The sequence below is a fragment of the Calypte anna genome, chromosome 6 (assembly GCF_003957555.1).
Source record: "Calypte anna isolate BGI_N300 chromosome 6, bCalAnn1_v1.p, whole genome shotgun sequence".
Lineage (NCBI taxonomy): Eukaryota > Metazoa > Chordata > Aves > Apodiformes > Trochilidae > Calypte > Calypte anna.
In genome coordinates this window covers 17105001-17127816 of record NC_044252.1, presented here as the reverse complement: position 1 = coordinate 17127816, position 22816 = coordinate 17105001, and the positions used below count along the sequence as shown (strand labels likewise).

The 22816-nt window shown below is 40.1% G+C and overlaps 1 protein-coding gene across 4 annotated transcripts in view; it reads right to left on the bottom strand.

Moving 5' to 3' along the window:
* Positions 1 to 13210, bottom strand: part of MAPK8 (mitogen-activated protein kinase 8) — a 41872-nt gene extending 28662 nt beyond the window's left edge. For all 4 annotated transcript variants that reach the window (XM_030453243.1, XM_030453240.1, XM_030453242.1 and 1 more), the window contains exon 1: positions 13127 to 13210. The gene's annotated coding sequence lies outside the window, so the exon portion shown is untranslated. The remainder of the gene's footprint in view (positions 1 to 13126) is intronic.
* Positions 13211 to 22816: the final 9606 nt, after the last annotated feature.

Below are 22816 nucleotides of genomic sequence, written 5' to 3'. Positions count from 1 at the left end.
CTGAACCTTAAAAGAATATGGGCTTAGTGGTTCAGCAAGCATCATTGTGAGACTGAAAAATCTCTTGGGCAGACTTACAGTCTTCTCTATTAAACTAATGCTCAGCTCGGTGAATTTTATCAGAAACAACTAAGCAGTGTCCTAAATTAAAGATCTATGAAATCCATTGATACTAATGCAATCTTTCTCATGATTTAAAGTTGCAGGTTAGAGGTTCATATAGTGGCTGTAACATCATACTGCAATCAGATCACGATGACTACTTATCTAGAAAACTAATTATCTCTAATCTCATTTGAATATTAAGTCAGTAACTATAATCTGAGGTACCTACTAAGAAGGGAGGACATGGAGGGATACAAACCACACCCTTCTCAACTAAAGAAGCATTTCCTTGGTCAGTATTCACCTTTTTACAGTTTCCATAAGAAGATCACCTACTTGAATGCAATTGCAATGAACTGAACTCAAGTGTGCGTTCCAAAAATCACTTGGAGTCTCAGTATCAAGTTGTCTCCCACTCGGACAGCACAGGCTTGCACAACAGCACCCACGCTCCACAGAGAATTCCAGCTCAAAGCTGCACAGTAAACCCCTTGCCATCTATAGACAACAAAAATAAAGAAACTGGTAAAATTAAAATTAATATTGGTTTTACTATGAATTGCAAAACAATCTGTATTTGGAACAGTAAGAAGCACAAGAGCAAAGGACAAAGCATGTATTCCCTTTGACAAGGATGACCAAGGAATTACATTGCTTGGAAAAGAATATTTACATTAAACTAGTTTTGTAAGCTCATAAGATATCTGAAATTCAATTTCTTGTTTTGAGTTCTTAACATGGCAAATAAAAAGTCTGTATTTATTTATCAGTTGCAACTAAGAATTCTCCTAATAAAATGTAAAACTACTAAATTCCATACTTCTTGTTTTCTACAAAAGATTGTTCCAAGCACCTGCTATTACCTCTTGAAACAGACACTCACAAAAGAGTGTGATAGCTTATTTTCATCTCCAAGAACTGTCTTTCCCCAAATCCCACTTTTGTTTGGAACAAACAAGTAATCCTCTTGCCTTTTACTTTCGAGAAAGGGAGCTGTAACTATCATCTCCTGATGGTCACAAAGTGGTTTGACTCTTAACCCAGATTAGCAGTGACTGAACGTATGAATTCAAATGAAGAAAATAGAGCATTTTAAAGACTGAACTTGGTTAAGTACACTCTGACTCTTCAGTAATCAGAGAACCTTTTGCACATGAGGTACTCTCAGATGCTCTAAACCAGGGCTCCCTTTCCGTGTTTCATTGCAAAGCCTGGATATGTTGTTATCCACTGAATACAAAAAACTCCAGCATGTTATGGAAGGGGGCAGAATTCTTCCATGAAACTTTATACCTTCTGAAAGCCAGGTTCCAGCTTAGGGACAGACTAACAGTTATTAAAAGAGAAAAATATACAAATGAGGATAGCAGATGGATGTTTCATTTTTCATCCTACTTGAACTGATCTGTTCCTTTTTCTATTCACTTCAGGCAGTGAATGACCTCCATTAAGAGGCTGTGACAGCTGCAGCACCAGGACAGAGCACAGGTGAGCACCCTGACTCACAAGCACTGCCAGCACTGGGGAGATTCCTTGATTGCTCTGGAGAGAGGAAAGTTACTACTGTCAGCCTTAGTCAAGGATTTGAAGCTAGGAACTGAAGTTAGGACTCCCCAGGGATTGTATTTGCAGAGTTTGTCATACAGGCAGGAGGAACTCAAAGTTAGTGTTTTCTCTAGAACTACTCCTGTCCCATTTACCTATCAATACCATAGGAGATGTTTCCAGAAATAAGTGTGCCATTTTGGGAATCTCACCTCAAGTCTTTCACAAGACATGATAAAAGGCTACTAATAAAACAAGGAATACACAATACTGATCAAACAGCTCATTTCAATACCATGTTTTATGCATCACTCCTTGAATTCCCTGCATCAAACTATGTTCAAATCCCAGGTAGCCAGAAATGGCCATCAGGTTGCACCTGATAGTGCCAAAATATTAACAGCTGAACCTGAAACCAGGGAAACCTGAATTACAGAAAGTGAGCAGTGCTCAGTGAATTTTTTTATAAGGCAGCTGGAACTTTAAGTCCTTCCCCCCCCGTATTTCAAGTATGTTCACATGGTAAGATGTACCATCAGAAGTAACTAATAATTCAGAGGTTGTTTAAAGGTAAAGACCTATGACTGGCATCAGCAAAACAAAGACTATAACCAGCAGAACACTGAGCTACTGTCATCTGTCTAGAAATAGGTAGTGTAAGATCACATTCAAACATTTAGAAAGCCAGATATCCAGACACTGCTCACATGTCCATCACATGTGTTAAACACATGTCCAGCTGGCATGGACAGAACCACCAAAGCTCCAACAGCAACTTCATGTGCTGCTCCCTGCAGAGCACAGGCAAGGCCAATGTATACACTTCACATTTTCTTCAGCAGCTCAAAGCACGCATTTATGCAAATCAACTACCTATCAACTTTTCTAAAGTGACCAAAGAAAAATCTATTCCTAGATGGGGGTCAGCAGCACCTAAAACCTTCATCCTAAACCTTCATCCACAGCCATTTGAGTCCCTCTATATAAAAATCAGTATTAAACTATGTACATTTTTACAGTGGAATGTCATATCATGAAACAAACATAATAATACAATTAATGTAATTTCTGCTGCTTCTTAACCACCTAGTTTAGTTTAATACTGAATCAAATTAAGCTGAGAACTGAATTTTTTAAAGTCCATTAAATATACCCTGTACTGTTCTAACTTGTTATTTAGAAGAACTAAATAACAATGCACACAGAGAATAAATAATTCACACCTGACATAAGGTTTCTAGTGATTCGCTTTGAATCTGGTTTTCAAAACAGATATTTTTCTGCTTTTTAACTGTTAAGCCCTTACCATATGGATTTCACCCCATCTGCCTTTCTAATCTTGTACCTCAGCTTCTCTACATTCTAAAATATTGTACAGACATCTAAAAACTCCTGAACTGTGACTTCAGTCACAAAAATAGTAATAAATACCATTTTTTCTAGAAGAAGCATTATCAGAATGAATAGTGCTACATCTCAAAAAAAAAAGAAAAAAAAAGAAAAAAAGAAATCACTCTGCAAACACTTGTGCTACATTTCATGTGAGAGAATCTTTACCACTTCCTCAGTGTAATATCACATGAAGCTCTACTGCAGATGGTTCCATGATGAATCCTATTATCACACTATATGAAGTAACACTTTTCCAACTGTCTCTTGTAGGCCAGTTTTGCTACAGAAATTATAATCCAGAGCGGCTCCATCAAAAGAAAACTTGTGTAATTCTGCAGTTTGGTGAAGAAGCTATTATCACAGCAGATTAAAAGACTATTCTTAGCAAAACTCTCTTTTTCAGAAATAATAGGATAAGGCAAGGATCTTCCAATTCCTTAATCCTTTTTCAAATAAAAGATTATACAAAAGGACAACAGATGGGGAGAAAATCAGGGTAAGCATTTTTTAAAGCTTTAAAATATTCAGGTTTATGGCAGGCCATTATTTGTCACTCCATGTTTTTTTTTTAAATAATATTCTTAGAATCTGAAATCAGTGAAAAAATCAGTGAAGCAAGAGTTCAAAAAGCTGCTCCATTTAAGTATGCAAGGGCATGACCAGCAGAGATGAAGAAGTCATCATCCTACTCTACTACACTTGCCAGACCGCACCTGGAGCACTGGGTCCAGTTTTGGTCCCCACTGTACAAAAAGGATGCAGACAGGCTGGAGAGGGACCCAGAGAAGAGCCACAAGAATGATCAAAGGACTGGAGCACCTGCCACAGGAGAAGCTGAGATGACTGGGTTTGTTCAGCCTTGAGGAGAGAAGGCTTAGGGGAGACCTTATTATGATGTCCCAGTACTTAAAGAGGGGCTACAAAGAAGACGAGTCCCTGTTTACAAGGAGTCACAAGGACAATACGAAGAGAAATGGGCACAAGTTGCTCCTGGGGAGATCCCATTTGAAAAAGAGGAAAATTTTTCACTGTAAGGACAGTCAGACATTGGACTGGTCTCCCAGGTGAAGTGGTGGATTTCTCCACTTTGGAAAGCTCTAAGTCTCAGCTTGATGGGGTGTGGACACATATACAGACAATAATATTGGAAGGGCTGGACCAAATGACCCTTGAAGTCCCTTCCAACCTAATATTCAGTGATTCTTTGAGATGTGCAATCGCAATACATGCAGCTGGGCCCAAGAAACAAGTTAAAAATCTCACTTGAACCATAATCCTGCCAACTGACTGGGAGTACTGCATTCAGGGAAATACTGTTCATATTCCTTTACATCTCCTGTTTGTGCAGAATCAATGTCACAGACCATTCAATTTATTTAGGTACTTGAAAATGCTTAACTGTAATCTAACTTGAAATTGATGAGAAGATCATATATTATTAATCTGTGCAATACACTGCTTTAGCTAACTACCTAGAGGACTGCTACTTGAAACCATACCACAAAAGACTGCCTGCATGTGCTAGTCCTCTGCTCTTCCAATGACCACTGGCAAAGCAGTTATGTAGAATAAATATGCAAGCCATCAGCAAAGTAAAACGGTAAATATGACTCAGGGTGCTTAAAACCAAAATCTCATTCCAGGATTACTTTGGGTTAGGATCAATTGTTTGTTACTTAAACTCTTCACATAGAGTAAGATGAAGCATATGAAAGCTAAATGTTTCAGCAGAAGAAACAGACCAAAAGATTCCCTGATTCTTTTAAAGGACATAAACAAACACAAGATACCAAGTGAACTAAAATACTCCTTAAATATCATTAACAGGAGGACAGTATAGCTACAGAACATTACAGGAAGTGAGGAGCTGCATAAACAGCTGAAAAAGGTTTTCAGAAGGTTTTAAAACTACATCTAAAAATCACATCAGTAGTTACACAAAAATTAAATACACCTTAAATCCCAGTTACAAAAACTTAGAATTCAATTACTCTACTTTGACTAATTCATGCATTTATCTGTTAAGTACAAGCAGATTACTATGCTATGAAATCCTGTCTAAAGTATTTGGCATAAATTGGCTCAGTCATAAGAGCTTTAGAATGGAACAAAAAACTCCAAAATATGCCCTCAGCATGAACAATTCCTTCAGAGATACCTCTTGTAATGCAGTACAGCACTTGGGACAAGAATCAACTAGTAGTGGGGTGGGAAGGCAGCACCATTTCAAAATAATACTTACTGGGTAGTTTGTAGGAGACTACAACAATCTACAGATTCATTACTAAGAGCAACAAAGTCTGTTCTGTTGTTCCATTTCCCCTAGACTTAAGTAGTGCCCGATGCTCTGTCCCAGCAAAAATTTCCTAAGACAGGTATTCCTGAGCTAGGAAGAGCTAAAGAATTCCCATTCTTTAAACAGGAATAAAAAAAAACAGGTTCAGAAGCTCTGATGTGCACCACAAGCTAGTGCAAGCAGCTACACACACCAAGTTGTGACGACAAAAATTCTGAAGAAAACCAGGAAGAATTTCAAACAAAATAATGGAAGAGAATAAATAGCTCAAGTCACACCAAGATTTCCTGATTTCCCCATAATTCCATGAATATTAATGAAACCATTCTATATCCAGCATAAGCATAATAGAAACTGAACTCTTTATTCCCATCTTGACAAACAAGTGTCACAAGAATCTTGCCATGCTTCGATTAAGAAAAAAAAAAACCTAGCCAAAAAAGAAACCCAGCTAGTGTTCAACAAGGAGGAGTTCTGTATTACAGTCATTGTGTAAACGTCACTCACAGTTGGAAAGCTTCACTACTTATTAAGTGAATCACTCCCATGTACAAGAATCTTCCCATTATTGTCCGTCAACAAGTATTCGCTTCTGGCACTAAACGGAAGAAGAGAACTTAGCCCAGGCCTTTCTAACAAAGCTTTTTAGAATATCCTACTCTGAAGTTGACCAGAATGATTCTCATAATCCAAAGCATTCTCACAATGCATTTTTCAAGATTTAAGCAACCGATGGCATCTACCTGAGCAACTTATGTCATCTGCCTGCATTTGTACAAAGTTGACAGTGTTCTGCATGACATTCTGGTGCCTAAACTGGAAAACTGATTTGATGGATGGACCAGTCAGTGAATAAGGAACTGACAGGACTGTCACCCAAAGAGTTGTTGTCAATGGCTCGACATCAGAACGGACACCAGTCTTGCATAGTGTTCCTCAAAGGTCAGCACTGGACTCTGATTATGAAGACAGGCTGAAACAGCTGGGGTTGTTCACCCTGGAGTAAAGTCTGGAGAGATCTCATAGCAGCCTTCCAGTACCTGAAGGGGCTCTACAAGAAAACTGGAGAGGGACTTTTTACAAGAGCGTGTAATGATAGGACAAGGGGTAATGGTTTTAAGATGGAAGATGGGAGATTTATGTTAGATACTAGGAAGAAATTCTTTATTGCAAGGGTGGCAAAACACTTGAACAGGTTGCCCAGGGAGGCTGTGGATGCCTCATCCCTCGCAGTGTTTAAGGCCAGGCTGGATGGGGCTTTGAACAGTGTGGTCTAGTGGGATGTGTCCTTGCACATACAAGGGGTTTGGAACCAGGTCCCTTTCAACCCAAACCATTCTATGATTTATGCTTGATCAGTATGTCAAACATAGAATTAACTTTCTACTGTTTCCACAGTAAAACATCATTAGGATTACATGCTAGAAACTATGGTTTTACTTTTATACCTGAGATCATCCAAGTAAGCATCAAAACTGTTAACCTTCACCCAACATAATCTTAGTCACTAAAGCTATTAAAGAATACATTTCAGGCATGCAGAGATGTGCTCTTCCCACAGAATTGTATCTTGCAGTCACACATGAGCAGGTTTGTTCTGACTACCTACAGGTTCAATCCACAGAAGAGATGCTTTTCTAAGAGGTGAAACAGTCACCGTATTGTAACTTCCTGTTCTGCACAACTCCCATTCCTTAGGATTTCAAGTTAACTTAATTAAATGGACAAATACGTAAGAATTAACAATAACAAATGAGCTGCAGAATGCTGTCTTCTAGGGGCAGCATAAGCAGTAAAGACAAATTTATGGACCTGCCACAGCTATTTTTCCGTCTCCCAGATGATTTCAGCCCTAAATCCTCTCTGTTGTCATGAAGTGCTATTATGATAAATCAGAAATTAGAGATTATTTGCTCCATGAAGCCACTTCATTCAGTAACCACTCCCCAGCTAAGTGTAAAGAACAATCACCCACCCAGCAGAAGAACAAAGCCTTGCACCAATAGCTGGCAACACACTTCTCTGCTACAGAAAGTAAGAGCTGGACAAACTTCAGCTGGCAATCAGGTTGCTTTCTGAAGGCTGTTCCTTTGGAGATTGGTTTTTATGTTCATCACAGTGATCACAGGCATGACAAATACTAGAATCATAATACAGCTTGAAAGCAACCTTGGGATACCATCTATCTGCTCAAAACAGGTAGACATTCAAATGCATATTCAAACTGGGCTGGGCTGGACCTTGTCCAGTCAAAAGTCTCTATGGATGGTGTGAGGTTCCAGTCAGGCTTTGCTTAAAACAAAAATTGGCAACTGGAAACACTAACCTCCCAACCCCCAAAAAATGGCATAGGATAGCTGGGGGGGGAAGGAGGAAAGAAATGTTGCCTGGAGCTCTGCATAGGACTGGCCTGAACCCCAGAATCCTGCAGGTGGTGACACTCTTTTCTTTCTCTCTCTGTAACAAGCAGGATAAATGATGTCTTTGTCTTAAGAAGCCTGAAGGCCTTGAGAAGAGAAGGGAGGTGAGGCCATAAAGCTTGAGACAGTTTGAGAAGAGGTAAGAGGAAAGTTACAAGATGTTTGAGAGAAAACAGCTCCTTGACAGGCCCAGGTTGGATCCTGTTAATTAGAAGATGTAATTAGTGGAAAACACTTAGACAAAAACTGTTAATTCTGCTGACACAGAAGACAGCAAACTACAATGGATTCAACAGAACCTTCCAGGCCATGTCAGGAAGAGCAATGATTGGCAGCTATGGTGCAGCAAGAAACTGACGGTATAAAACGAAGAGAGACTTTTAACCCCTCGCCCTTCTCCTAGGACAGAACCACCACTTCCCTCTTCTTCTCTGCCACGAGACAAATGGGATACCACTGGGTTCCTGACTGGTGACTTTCCTCTCCTTTCTCACTCTCTCTCTCTACCTTTGGGTCATGCTTGCTTGCTCATTTCTTTCTCTCTTGTGCTTTCTCTTCTGCCTCTCTCTATAGGATTAGGCTAGCAACTATAGTTTAATGCCTGCCAGTTATGTCTGTGTTCAATAAAATTGTGTAGTTGCACCCAATACTGTGCCCTATTTACGTTGCTCTTGTGGGATCCAATAAGAATCTCCACATTTCCAGACTCTGGAATGTGACAGATGGAGATTACATGATCAATCTGTGCTCCTGGTGCAGCACGCACCCACTCCCATGCATCAAGACATTCCTTTCATGTCCTATTGAAATTTCCATTCTTTTGTCTTGTGACCCCTGACTGATCTTCACTGTGTGCTTCTGAGAAGAAAGTGGCTCCCATTACCTCTATAACCTCTTGCTTACAGATGGTTAATTGCAGCAATTACATTTTCTCTTAGCTTTCACTTCACCAGGTTGTAAAGCAAGAACCTCCTCCACCCTCAGGTGCTCCAGCCTCCAACCATCTAAGTAACCCAGTGCAGTCTCCAAACCTCCAGTTTTTCTCTCTCAGATAGGGTGCAAATATGTGATATCTACTGGGCAGCACTGCAGCTGGAGCTTCAACCACCCCACAGATGGTAATAGTTCCTTCCCAATACTTGCTGGCCAGGCTCTTTATAGCACAACCCAGCAAGTAATTAGCCTTGAAGGCTACAGAAGCACCCTGCTGCCTCTTGACCAGCTTCTCACTCATCATGAGCCCTTGCTCCTCTTCTGCAACAGCTGCTGCCCAGTCAGTATCTCCCAGAAATCGACAGCAGAAGGATCATTTTCATTTTAGGCACCTACATGCACAAAGACACATGCTCACCGAGTTGGGCATTTTCATTACTTGGAGATAAGATGCATAATGTTTGTTCTTATTTCACAGCAAAACACCAGACTGGAGACATTTCACATTTTGATCAGCAGACTGATCCAAGATAAATGTTTGAATTGACACACACTACAATTATTTTAGCCATAAATTGTAGTTAAAAGAGTAAATACTGGGTTAAAATTTTCCTGCATGCTTTTAAAATTTATTATAATAACAAAAAAGAGTTTGTATAATGTCAATATCATTGAGTAACTGGAGTTTGTCAAAGTTGTATTTCGTCTTTTTTTTTTTAAAATACTCAAAATCAACACAGTGAACAGGCTTTCCAGCAGTACTGTAGAACTAATGTTTCCCATTTTTGTTTATGTGTACACCCACATAAGCACATATACAGTATTTATTTTGTTTGCAACACAAATGGCCATTAAGTTAAAGTTATTTTCTGCCAGTCACCATTTTAGAACTAGTCAATAATGTCCAACTGAGGAAGATTAATAAGCATCCTGTCTGTTCACATACCAAGCAGCACTCTTCCAACAATAAAAGTGACAATACAGGCAACAACTATGAGGTTTATTTTCATATCAAGCTTACAGGAAATTAATTTGGAGAGAAAAAATCCCAAGGATTATCTTTTAATCACTTAGAGGAAAAAAGCATCTGAAGTTAAGAAATGTGTTGCTATTAATTATAAGCTTGGAACACCAAGGTCATTACCTCTTCACACATAAATGGAAGAAAAAGGCAGACCTTAGAAAACCTTACAAAAGTATTTTACAAAATAAATAGCAGTCAAGGTAACAGTACTATATAAAAAACTGTCTGGGTGTTTGTCCATGTTGATCTGACTCAACTCAAGCTCTCTTCTCCCAGTTCGATGCAGACAGCTCCAGTCTCTTGAAGTTCTCACCTGAAGGCTTAGTAAAATCTATAGCAGAAGCAAACTGCTATTCACTGTTGGCTATATGGAAAGCTGGGGTGGTCCTCATGCTACACAAAATGGAAGTCTTCCAGCTCACATAAGAAACATCGCTGCCACATGCTTGGTGTGTTCCTTCAGCTCACACATCAAAGCTAACATCATGGAAATCCTAATTTACATTTTATAAGTGTCTAGCAACTCTGGTTGGGTTTGATTATGTTTTCTTTGACTTAATTATTCAAATTCAATTATTAATTTCCTTTAATTAAGTGCTGTATTATGTGTTGCTACACTTACTGATATTTACTTCCCACAAACTTCAAGTCATTGTATTCCAATCACATTGCCATGTCATCATGAATTTCTCAGCATCATTTCCAAATTCTAAGATATTACATTTCTTAAAGGTATCACCATTCACTAAGAAGGGTATAGTTTTGTTACATTGATGGCTATAAAACATTCTTTATCAAATTTAATGTACTAGGTTATTTTTTTGTAGAAAGGCATTGAAGTAAAACTCTTGCTTTGTCCTCTTGGATAATTGACTAACCACAAAACTATCAGCCAGCATCCTCTAGACAGAGGTAACAATAGCTGAGCCCTGCTTGCCCTGGAGAATCCTTTCTGACACAAAACAATAGGATTTGAGCTGTGCTTATCTAAGCTGTGTCCAGACCTTGTAAATGGAAATTGGCTAAAACCAGCTGGACTTGCTGCCCAACATCATGCATGTGTCAGAGAACGGATTAACAAAAAGACATCACAGGATGACTTCCCAGAAGACCACCAAAGACAACACCCCACACACCCCAAATAAGAATGCAAGTTATTTCCAGAAACCTGAGTAAATATATAAATGTTACCATTAGTTCCAGGAAATCTGACGGGTTTTGTTACAACGTATCTATGTAATGCCTGTTGCCACTCACATGATCCACCACTTTGAGAACTCTCCTTCATCCAGCGGTGCAATAAGGAATGCCTGCCTTCTAAAGCTTAAAGTGTTAGGGGGTTCTTCCACTGACCAAATTTTATGGTATCAACATGACAAACTTACTGAATACTACCCCATTAGCTCATGGTTTACAAAAATAAACAAAACATGAAATAAACACATCGATTCATTTCAGGTAAGTAGCAGGCAGAAAATAAATTGTTAAAAATTCCAAACACCTATTTATCTCCTAGTATTTGCAAAATAAATCACCAATGTAACGTTTACCTAAAGCCTTAGCAAAGGGCCTTGGTCCCTGAAGAGCAGGGTTAAAAGTTAAAACACAGAAATCTCACATAAAAGGCAATTCTACTTCTATCCATAACAAGCAGCCCAAAACTTTAGGACTCAGAAGCTTATCAGCTTATCTCACTAACATTTATGACCTTTATGACAAACTGACAGTAGCCCACAAGATTACTCTGAATGCTTATACATGCCAATGGTCAAAAAAGCTTCGAAACTTCTGCACTGGAAGACACTGTCAAAATTCCTTTTACAGTTATTGCAAAGCTTTGTACATTCTGAATTAGCCTTGTTCAGCTGATGTTTCTCTCTCCCTTCTCCTATCATACTTTTTCCCACCTGGCCCAGAAAACTCTCAGGATTTGACGGACAGCCCTGTCCAGTCCCTGCACCACATGTTCTGCAGAATTCCATACCTGCATCTTACTATCAAATTAGTCCATGCTACACATCTCTGAATCCAGTGGGGAAAAAAAGACAAGATGTTTACCCCCACAGACTGAGATCAAAGCAGGGGACTATCTGAAAGTCAACATTTTTTTGTAAACTACTATTAGAAGAATTGTCTTCCCTCATTACACATAAGGAATCCTTAAATAAGTCAATGCCTACTCTGACAGTATTCTTAGATAGGCTTTGCCCAGTTTATACCACAGTTTAAACTATTCTCAAGCTATCTAATATACTAATACACATGCAAATATATAAAACTGCATGTCATATACTGTTCTGCTCTAAAAGAGCATTTGTTGGCTTCTCCAGAACTGACACCAGGTCTCATGTGACCTGTGAGATCATCACTGGTTATGTCTCCATACCTGGAACCAAAACCCATCTGCCACGAGTAAGCTTGCTCAATTCCAAATGCACACACCCTGGGGCAAGTAATATTTCCCTTCCCTAAACAAGTGTAACATCCTTTATATCATCAGATAGGCCACAGCATGCACGGTTCTTTGACTGTCTGAAAGGCCTCAGAGAGCCTATTGCTGTACAACAGAAATCCAAAAACATGCTGTACAGTCAAAACTATTATTGTAGCTGGGACAAGCAGGAATACATAATAAAGAAGGTTCTGTAGTGATGCACAAGTCAAACCCTCAGAGATGGAACCACTCCAATCAGGCAGGCATAAAGACACAGGATTTGGCATTAAAACTGGATGCTGCTAACGACACAGACACACCAAAGAGTAAAAGAAATTCTACAAAGAGACAGACCGCTCCTTTTGCAAGATATGGAAGATTTAAAAGGCAAAAGAATCAAAGACATGCTTCTGCCAAGCTCCCATACCTAGAGCAGTTACAATGCCAGAGAGGTATTTTTTTCTTTAAGAGGCGTTTTGAAGAGCAAGGTCATGCAAACAGACCACAGATGTGTCTCGTTCGCTTTCTCGCAGGGCTTCAGTCTCGCCTCCTCGACCACAAACCTTTCCTTCCCTAAAGTCCAAGTGGGCGCCCTGGCTGGAAGGTGACGCCAGCCCGGACTGCCTGTGTGCCCCGGCTCCCAGAAGGAGGAGCCCCGCATCGAGCCTCCTGACACACCAACAAAAGAGGCCCCCGCCATTATCCACCGAGACACCGAGAGCCTCCCCCAGCGCCGAGAAAACACGCAAGGCCGTCGGGCCGGAGAGCCCCGCACCGCTGTTCGCCTGCGGGCAAGGGCACAAGGCCGCCCCGAGCTCCCTCCCCGCCCCGCTGCTCCGCCGAAACGTAAACAAAGCGGACGGGCCCAACCGCGGCCCCGTGCTGTGCTGTGCCGCACCCCGCCCCGCTCTGTCCCCGCTCCCCCCGCCGCAGACCGCCACTCCAGTGAGGCCTCGATCCGCCACCGCTACGCTTACCACCTCCCACTGCCACCGCGTCCCCTTTCGGCCTCCGAGTAACGCAGCGAGCCCGGGCCGCGCACACGAACCACACCGCATCCGCCCGCCGCGGCTGCGGCTGCCCGCCCCCTCCGTTCGCCTCGCCCCGCCCCGGCTCCCGGGCTCCGCGCTGCTGCTGCCCGCCCCGCGCCCGCCGGTTCCTGCCGGAGCTGCCCCTCGGCCCAGCCTCGGTTTGAGCGAGGGACGCGGCGGGTCCCGACCTAGGTACTTGCGGAGGCTGCGGGACCCCGGCTGCCCGTGGGTCCGTGCATCCCTTCTTGGCATCAGCATCGCTCTGTCTCCTCTCCAGCCTTTATCCTGAAACAGTTCCTTTTCTGAATTACGCCGCTTAGCCAGGCTTCCCTTCTCACCAGGGCTTTCATTAAAAAAAAAAAAAAAAAAAATTCAGTTCTTTGCCTTTATGGTGCCTGTAGTACTTTGGCACCCAGCCGTCGCACAATAGCATCAGTTTTTCCACTGCTCCTAGACATTTTTTGTGGCCTTCACAGCTCCAGGTTTCCCCTTGAATTATAGAATGTCAGGTTGGAAGGGACCTCAAGAATCATTTGGTCCAAACTTTCTAATATTGTTTGGATGGTATGTCTGGTGCTTCAGAATATTCTAGTTTTGCCAGCTGTTTGGTGTTAAAAGCTTCAGTTCCATAAAACTGTTTTTACACGACTCATATGCCCATTTCAGTGATATCTCTGCACTTGCTGCCCTTAGAATTTTTACATAATTTAAGTAACTCCATTTCACTTCATCTATTAGAAGTGGTTCTTCTACAGATCCTTGCAATTACATGATGCTTGCTTTTTATCTACAGGAAAAAACAAAGAAACAAACAAAAACAACTCTTGTTAAGATTTAATTCCCAGTCCTCTTCAGATCCCACTAATCTCTAAGTGCACTTCAAAGACACAACTCCAAGCTCACCTGTGATCATTTCCAGGGGACAGTCCCAGAACCAAGCTAGCCAGTTACTCGACTTGAGGCTTTTCCTTGCTTAAGTGTGTCAGATCACAGCCAGACATTGCATTCCCCTCCATATCTTTCTGTATGCCAAAGACAAAGCTCAGCTAGCGGGGCAATATGAATCATCAAAATACACTGCAGGCAAAATTTAATCTGAGTAGGTCATTCGTTTTCAGCAGCTGATTAAACTAGCCCTGCTTATTTTGGCTGCTGCAGGTCATGCTGCCTTCAGATGTTTCTTGCTATTGGCAAACAGAGCTCTGATGTTCACTTCCAGTCTCCTCTGCACTGTAAGAAATGAGGGGGTGGCATCATGTTCATCCAGTTCAGTTATTTGCAATTAAATCTGTGGCCTTGCAGATCACTGATGTTGCTCCTAAACTTTTGGAGAGAGTTACTTTTCCTGATCATCTCATTTGAAGTAAGATTGCATTGAGTTTTGCAAGCAAAGAAGAACAGTCCCTTTAAAGTACAGAAATTTATTGTTCTTAGGATCCAGATTTGTCACATTTCTTTTTTTTTTTAATCAAATCAAATCCTTTTTAAGATTTTATTGTTTACAAAGTTGAAGCTTTTGAACAGATCTATTTTTAAGTGTCTTTTTTAAACTAGTCCTTACAACCTTGTGCCTTAACAGGAAAACAAAACTTTGGGAATGTCATGGAGCATCCCTATAGCATGGTTTTCAATACTGCTTTGCAGAAATATTTTCTTGCCAGCATAATGGATATACTCATATATTGCCTTAGTGGGAACTGTTTTCTGGAGTGTGCTGACTGATATCCAAGAAAATACAAAATTAAAGTCCTGTTATCTGTGGAAGTAAACAGATATTTTACAACAGACTTCAACAAAACCAGCATTTTTCTCTGAATTTAACAGATTAGAAGGATATAGCAGAGAGGAAGAGTACAGATACGTTACCACAGAACACAAAGGAAGTATGCAGGACATTTGTATTTATTTATGGATGATCAGCAGCAGAAGGGGGAGAAACATTTTGCAGAAGAATATAAAGAGAGAAGACTACAGAATGGTGAGAGCCAAGATCTTTGCAGCAAGGGCTCTCAGAGGTGGCTCCACTTGGCCCACTGAACTGCACAACTTGACAGAGCTTTGGGCAACTGATTTTGTCAATAAGGTTGCATGGTGGCTGTTAGAAAGTCTGAAAGCTGAAAAGGGTCTGTTTAGCAAAATAATGGGAATTACCAACCTCAGAACTTGAATTTTCCTTTCCAAAAGAAACAAGAAATTTTATATATAAGGAGAATCTGTTGAGAAGTTCTATTTTGTAACAGAAACTCCAACAGTAAGTTAATGAAAAATCTGAAACATTAAAACCAGCTTCTGCTTATGTATAATTTTTATTCATTCACTTCCATTCTCCATGTCATTGTCCATGTAGCTATAGTCTTGGATTTGGACTGCTGGTTTAAAATAATCAGTTGTTGAGTTTTTAATAAATATTTTTATTTTAAAAATGCAGATGAAATCTGAATTTTGTCAAAATACTCCAAACTTTCTCACTCCCATATATTGGTATGCAAATTTATGAACATCATATTAAAATGTCTGGATTTCACAGTCATGATATTGTACTAAAATCTAGGGGGTTTTATTTTTAATATTTTCATTAAGTTCTTGCCAGTTACTACACTTTCAGTAGTAAACATGGTCCAAGCATTTTGAAGCATATAAACTGCAAAACAAACAATGTAGACTGAAATCTTTGGAGTCAAGACAACTGCTCTGAGTATCCAAGCCAAATTTTGATGTAGAAAAATGAAAATATCAAATATTAGAAACTATAACATGAAGTAACAGGCCCAGACATACATGAAGTAATAATTTTTGCCTGCAAAAGATCCATAGTAAAAAATAAATATTTAGTTTCGCACCAAAATAGATTAGCATGATACACACAATAACTCAGTATGCTTCAGCTAAATGGCACTGTAGTAAACAAATACAAGGTGTTAACTGTTAAACCCCAAGAGCTGTTTTTCAAGGAAATATCTGATTATGCCTATAGTCATTTTTAAACAAGCTGAAAAGAGAAACAAATTATTCTGGACACATAATGTAATTACAAGAAATGAAAGTTTAGACAAAGAAATGTGTGTACTGATTTTCCAAAAATCTTTTCAGATATGTATTTTTAAATATTTCTTTGCAAGAATGGAGTAACTGACCTTTCTTTTCTTAAGCAATTTTCAAGAGATTGCATTGCCAAAAATCTAATTTTTGGGGGCTTGTCAGGCTGAGCCATCTTTAATTCTATCATTTATTTTAGCTGTTTATATATCATCATCATCATCACATAGGTACCTAGGTACTTGGCAATGGTAAAAGCCACTTTCTGGAAATTACCCAAATTAACAAACTCACACCTCACCTCACCAATTATTTCTTCAGTTACAGATCAACAGGGATTGTGGGTGCTCAGGAGACCCAGTTTTCCCATGAGAGGGTTTAATAAGTCACAGCAAGGATCAGCAACCATGCCCTCTTATGAAAACATGTTAAAAACTGTGTGATAAAGGAGACATATGTGGATAGAAAACCCAGACTTCGAAGCATTTTAGAAAATTGCAGAAGTAATATAAATATTTATGTGAATTAAACAAAACAGTTTGGTAATAATAAGTTTTCTTAAACATTTTTACCCTTGCTTGAGGTACAGAAGCTTAATTTCACATAAGGAAAGTGAAATGAAAGTTTGCTAGAAACTTGTAATGAAAACCCCAAATTAATGACATATCACGGCTAAAAAAAGTGCGCAAAGACAAATGAACCAAGAAACATACATTCTAATTGTTCATAAATACAGCTGATGGTAAAATGTTTCATTTTAATAATGAAATAGATACCAAGGAGATCAGGACCTCTTTAAACAGAATCTTTGTATTTGCAAGCTACGGTCCTCATGGGGGACTTCAACCACCCTGACAACTGCTGGAGCAAAGCCCCAGCATTCCAGAAAGTTCCTGGAGTGCAATAATGACAACTTTCTCCATCAAATGGTAGATGAACCAACCAGAAAAGGTGCTTTGCTGAGCTTGTTTTCACTAACGAAGTCCATCTGGTGAGTGATGTAAACTCAATGGGAGACTAGGCTGCAGTGACCATGACACTGTAGAATTCAACATCCTTAGGGCAGCAAGAAAAGTGTGAAGTAAACTGAATTTTAAAAAGGGCAGATTTTAGAAAAGCAGACATTAGTCTCTTGAAGGATCAGCTTAGCAGGGTAGAATGTGACTAAACCATGCAGGGGAAAGAGGGCCAGGAAAGCTGGTCCATATTCAAGCCCAACCTCCCCCATGACCAGGACCAATGTTTCCCAATAAAGAGGAAGGCAGGCAGGAGTGCCAGGAGGCCAATGTGGACGAGCAAAAAAATCCTGGACACACTTAGGGGTAAAATCAAAGTTTACAGAGGATGGAAACAAGGACAGATATCCTGAGAGAATTACAGTGAAGTTGTCAGAGAAGCAAGAGACCAGGATAGGAAAGCAAAAGCACAGAGAGAATTGGGTCTGACAAGACGTGTTAAGGGCAGTAAGAAAAATTTCTATGGATATGCCAATGATAAGAGGAAGACTAGGGAAAACGTGGGCGCGCTCCAGAAGGAAACTGGAGAGCTGGTCATCCAAGACATAGAGAAGGCTGAAGTACTCAATGACTACTTTGTCTTCACCAGCAAGGACTTTGGTCACACCTTCCATGTGACAGAGGCCAAAGGCAGGGACTGAGAACAGGAGAAGGTTCAAGAACATCTAAAGAACCTGAAGGTGAAGAATTCCAGGGCCCTTGGCTGGATTCAGCCACAGCTTCTGAAAGAACTGGAAGATGAAGTTGGAAAGCCACTGCCCATCATTTTCAAAAAGCCATGGCAGTCTGGTGAAGTATCTGATGAATGGAAAAGTTGTAATATAATCCCCATCTTCAAGATTGAAAAAAAAAAAAAAGAAGACCTAGGGATCTACAGGCCAGTCAGTCTCACCTCTGTTCCTGGCAAGATTATGGAGCAGATCCTCCTGCAGGCTCTGCTAAGGAAAGGAGAAGACAAAGGGGTAATTGATAACAGCCAACATGGTTTCATTAAGGACAAGTCCTGCCTGCTTAATTACCTTTTATGAGGTCACAGTCTTGGTCACCTGATGCTATTTAACATCTTTGCCTTTTTTCACACCCAAAGTGCAGCAAGACAAACCTCTTTTAGGGAACGGCGATTCAAGGTCCAACCAGGTGTTCCAGCAGAGACTCACGAACAGTGCTCCGAACCTATAGCCACAGAGTCGACTAGCCTGGATCAGTGCTGTTGCTCTGAGAGCACCTGATCTCTCTGCCAGGTAGCTCAGGAGTGAGCTGAGCCTGTGCTTCAGGCCTCACCTTTTATTGGCCCCTAATCCTGCTCATGCGCAGTGGGGGCCTACCCTAATTGGGCACAGGTGGGCTTAACACAAGCTCATGCTCACTCCCTGGCAATTAGTGGCACCTGGTTGCCTTGTTACACTACACCAAAGAGCTGTGATCAATGGCTCAGTTTCCAAACGGAGATGTATGTTGAATGGTGGTTCTCAGGGATCAGTTCTGGGACCAGTGCTATTTAACATCTTTGCTGGTGACATGGAGAGTGGAATTGAGTGCACCCTCAGCAAGTTTGCTGTCAACACCAAACTGAGTGGTGAATTCAACACACTGGAGGGAAAGGATGGCATCCAGATAGACCTTCACAGGCTTGGGAACTGCAAACTACATGAAGTTCAAAAAGCCCAAGTGCAAGGTTCTGCACCTAGCTCAAGGCAACCCTATGCAGACTGGGAGAAGAAAGGATTGCAGACAGCCCTGCAGAGAAGGGCTTGGGGGTGATGGTGAACCAGAAGCTTAACATGAGCCATCAGTGTGCACTTGCAGCCCAGAAAGCCAACCAGGTCCTGGGCTGCATCAGAAGAAGCACAAACAGCAATGTGAGGGAGGTGATTCTCCCCTTCTACTCTGCTCTTGTGAGACCCCACCTGGAGGGGTGTCCAGTTCTGGAGTGCCCGACATAAAAAGGACATGGAGCTCCTTGAGCATAACCAGAGGAGAACCACAAAAATGATCATAGTACTGGAGCACCTCCCCTGTGAAGATGGGCTGAGGAAGTTGGGGTTGCCCAGCCTGGAGAAGAGGAGGCTTCAAGTTGACCTTGTAGCAGCATCCCAGTACCTGAAGGGAGCCTACAGGAAAGCTGGGGTAGGGCTTATTGCAAGGGTATGTAGCAAGAGGGGCAATGGCTTAAAACTTGTAGAGGGGAGATTTAAATAGATATTAGGAGGCTATTCTTTACTAAGAGCATGGTAAGACACTGCAACAGGCTGCCCAGGGAAGCCCCATCCCCAGCAGTATTCAAAGGCAGCCTGATCTAATGGTAGTTGTCCCTGCCTGTGTCAGGGGAGTTGGATCTAGGTGATCTCTAAGGTCCCTTCCAACCCAAACAATTCTATGATTTTATTCTAGATAAAAAAGAACCTAATAAAATTAAAATTGTAACAGCTAGATTATTTTTTGTAATTATGTCTTGAAAAGCAGTATGAAATTAACTTCATGTAACTATCAGGAGGGACCTGTATTCCCTCTTTGAATGGAACTGTAAACAGTCAGGAGTTGCCAACTGTTGTTTTTAAATTTGAATTCTCACTTTTAGCAGTTAATCATGGAGTAGAATAAACTTTTTTTTTTTTTTTTTTTTTTTTTTTTTTTTTAAGTAATTAAAATGAAATGGGCATTTTTTAGTTTGGGGAAATGTAACAGAAAGAAAGCAGCCACCATGGGGCACCATGCAACAGGTTATAAGTGTGAACCTGAAGGTAGGGCCATGTTCATGGCTAAGAGGTACTGAAGTTCAGTAAAAACAACATTTCTGCATGTCTAGTCAAGACATTGCATTCTCTGAAATGTCATTATACTATTAACCCCTTCTTAGTTGGTGCCACAGAGTCCTTTCTGAGCTGCCTTCATTATATTTACAGCAAATTTATATCAGTGGATATACTAAGTAATTATGCAGCAAAATATGTACAATCATTACTCAACCAGAAATTATGGAAGGAAGTGTGGTTTACCTGTTAGACAACAGTGTTTGTGGTGTCACGTGTCTCTTATTTCTATACACTGATATTAATTCAGCATAAAGTGTTCTTCATTTATACTGCTACTCAGTTTAAATTTTTCATGGTCAAATTTAGGAAATGTTTTTGTGGTTTGGCATTATCTGAGGACAACATTAGACATTGAGTTCACTGGGCTGGATTGTGGTATTATGTCCTACCTAAGTTACAAACAAGTTGTTGTAGTTCCTTTACTGGGGAAAGATTGATTATAAATGTGTGCATCTTTTCAGCTATGGTGTTTAGTTCAGTGATCTGCCAAACACACATCTAATGTATATATGTATTAAACTCCTGTCTTTCTAAATTACACACTGACGTGTCTGATCTCCCTTCCTGCACCCTTATCAATGAAGACTTTGCATTTGGTGTTCTAGCAATAATTCCAGAGCAAAAGTAGTTTCCAGGATTCAGAACAAGGTCATAGGGACTTTTTCAGCTGTTTCTCCCTTGTTATAATAAGGTGATCATAGTTGGAAAAGCCCCTGTACTGTCCTCTGCTCATGGTTTCTTCTATATGAGGCCATTTAAAGTTGACAAAAGTTTAGTAACCTTGCACTGAACAACACCACTGATGACTCTGGTGTTGAACTCAGGGTATACTGAGGCAAATTTTCAGTTGAATTCTTTTGAACCAGTCTTTGAAGTTCCTCAGCCTTGATCTTGGCCAATGCATCTTTCTTAAAAAAGGGAAAAACAAAACAAAACAAAACAAAAAAACCCACAAAAACAAAAACAAAACAACAACAACAACAAAAAAAAAGGTCTTATCAAGAATACAGCAATTCTTGTCAATTTTTTTTTCAATCCCTAATTGCTTACATCTCTCCCATGTTAAACAATGTGTCACACATTATGTCTGAAAAGAGCTAGAAAATTACTGCATTTCAAATTAAACTGGTAAACATCAATTATTTGACATTATCTCTAAATGCTAGTTGAACTTACCTACCATTCCAAATAATGTTCTCAATAGAAAACCTAAAAACTTCAGAATGAACTTTTGAACAATTAAATGTGGGGACTCTGAGTTACATGGTAGGGTAGAGAAATACAGACAAATTAGCTTTATCTCTTTCAACTTGGTATTTTATTATTAACTAATAAAAGCATTTTGAGGATAATTGTGTGTGTTATACCCATACTGTACAATACCCTGGCTTAGCACTAAGCAAACTACACTAGGCAGAATAATGATAACTGCATCTGAGAACAATTCTGCTTAGGTGATACTGTACCTTTTTGTGCTAGTTTGATGTCTGCACACATCTCTCCATTATGGAATACTACCCTGTGACCACTTGCATAAACTCATTTTAGGATTTAGAAATTAATATAGATTTTGATCACTTCAGCTGTTGTAGAGAAAAAAAAATTCACTCCATAAATAATGTGTAAATCTTATATCTGTAAGTACATCTGAATGCACGCAGATTTTAGTGTGGTGTCCAAGAGAAAACCAACTATGAAATCTCTTTTCCAAAAGAGAAAAAGACGAGTTTTTTCCTTACAGCCAGCATCCATGTCATTGGTGTGTAAAATAGCTATTTAGTGAAACTATACATAATTACACAAATCAGACCTGGTTCACATGAAGATTGATATTTTCAGTAACTATTTAGAAAAGAGAAGGAACCATGAGTGAGATTTGATTTCACAAATCTGGAACAAGATTCAATTTTCCAAAGACCAAAGAAAAGAGCATAGATGAGAATCTCTGTATTATTTTGCTGAGCCAAATACAGATGACTGAGCCAATTCCAGTCTCATCTTCTGAGGGACAACATGGAAACAAATATTTCCTTTCTGTGTAGACTGAGCACAGGAATACTGCATGGGAGTTCACTATCAGAAGATGTGGTCAGGTCCTGTTCAACGACTTAAGCAAGCTTAAAACAAAAAGAAAGATTCCCTCCCCTTTTTTTCCTGAAAATTCTAGTGATCTCCATTCAGTTCTGAGAGCTCAAGCAGTTTATGATCCAGTCCATGGAACTCTGAACTAAAAATGGTTAAAACTTAACAGAAGCACTGCTACTCTTCCCTGTTTAATAGAAACTCCACGCCTGACCTGTGGTTGTAGTTTTGACAGCCTACTTGTACCATCATCTGAGAAGTAAATAATAATCCTTACCTTTACGTAAACTGTAAGAACTTCCCACACTTCAGATTCTGTAGGATGAAAAGGCATTAATGTCAGAGAATAATTGGATTCTAACCCTTGCCAGTTCTCAGAAAGCTGGACGGAACATAAGGAAGATCCTAAGCCTGCATCAAGCAGTTCCTTCACTGGGATAAACAGTCTTTCATCTTATTAACCTTCTTTCATAGTGATCTAGTTACATAAACTTTGCCATAATTATATTCATGTCATCTGTATTCAGTAAAGAATTCAACAGATGCAGGAATGTAGCTGAAAATCTCACACTGTTTTCAGTTTCTAAATCTGAAGTATCACTTTGGTTCAGACCAATAGGATGTGAATAACTTTCTAAAATGGCTGTTTTCTATAACTGTTTAGAACAGAGAAGGAATGAACCATGAGT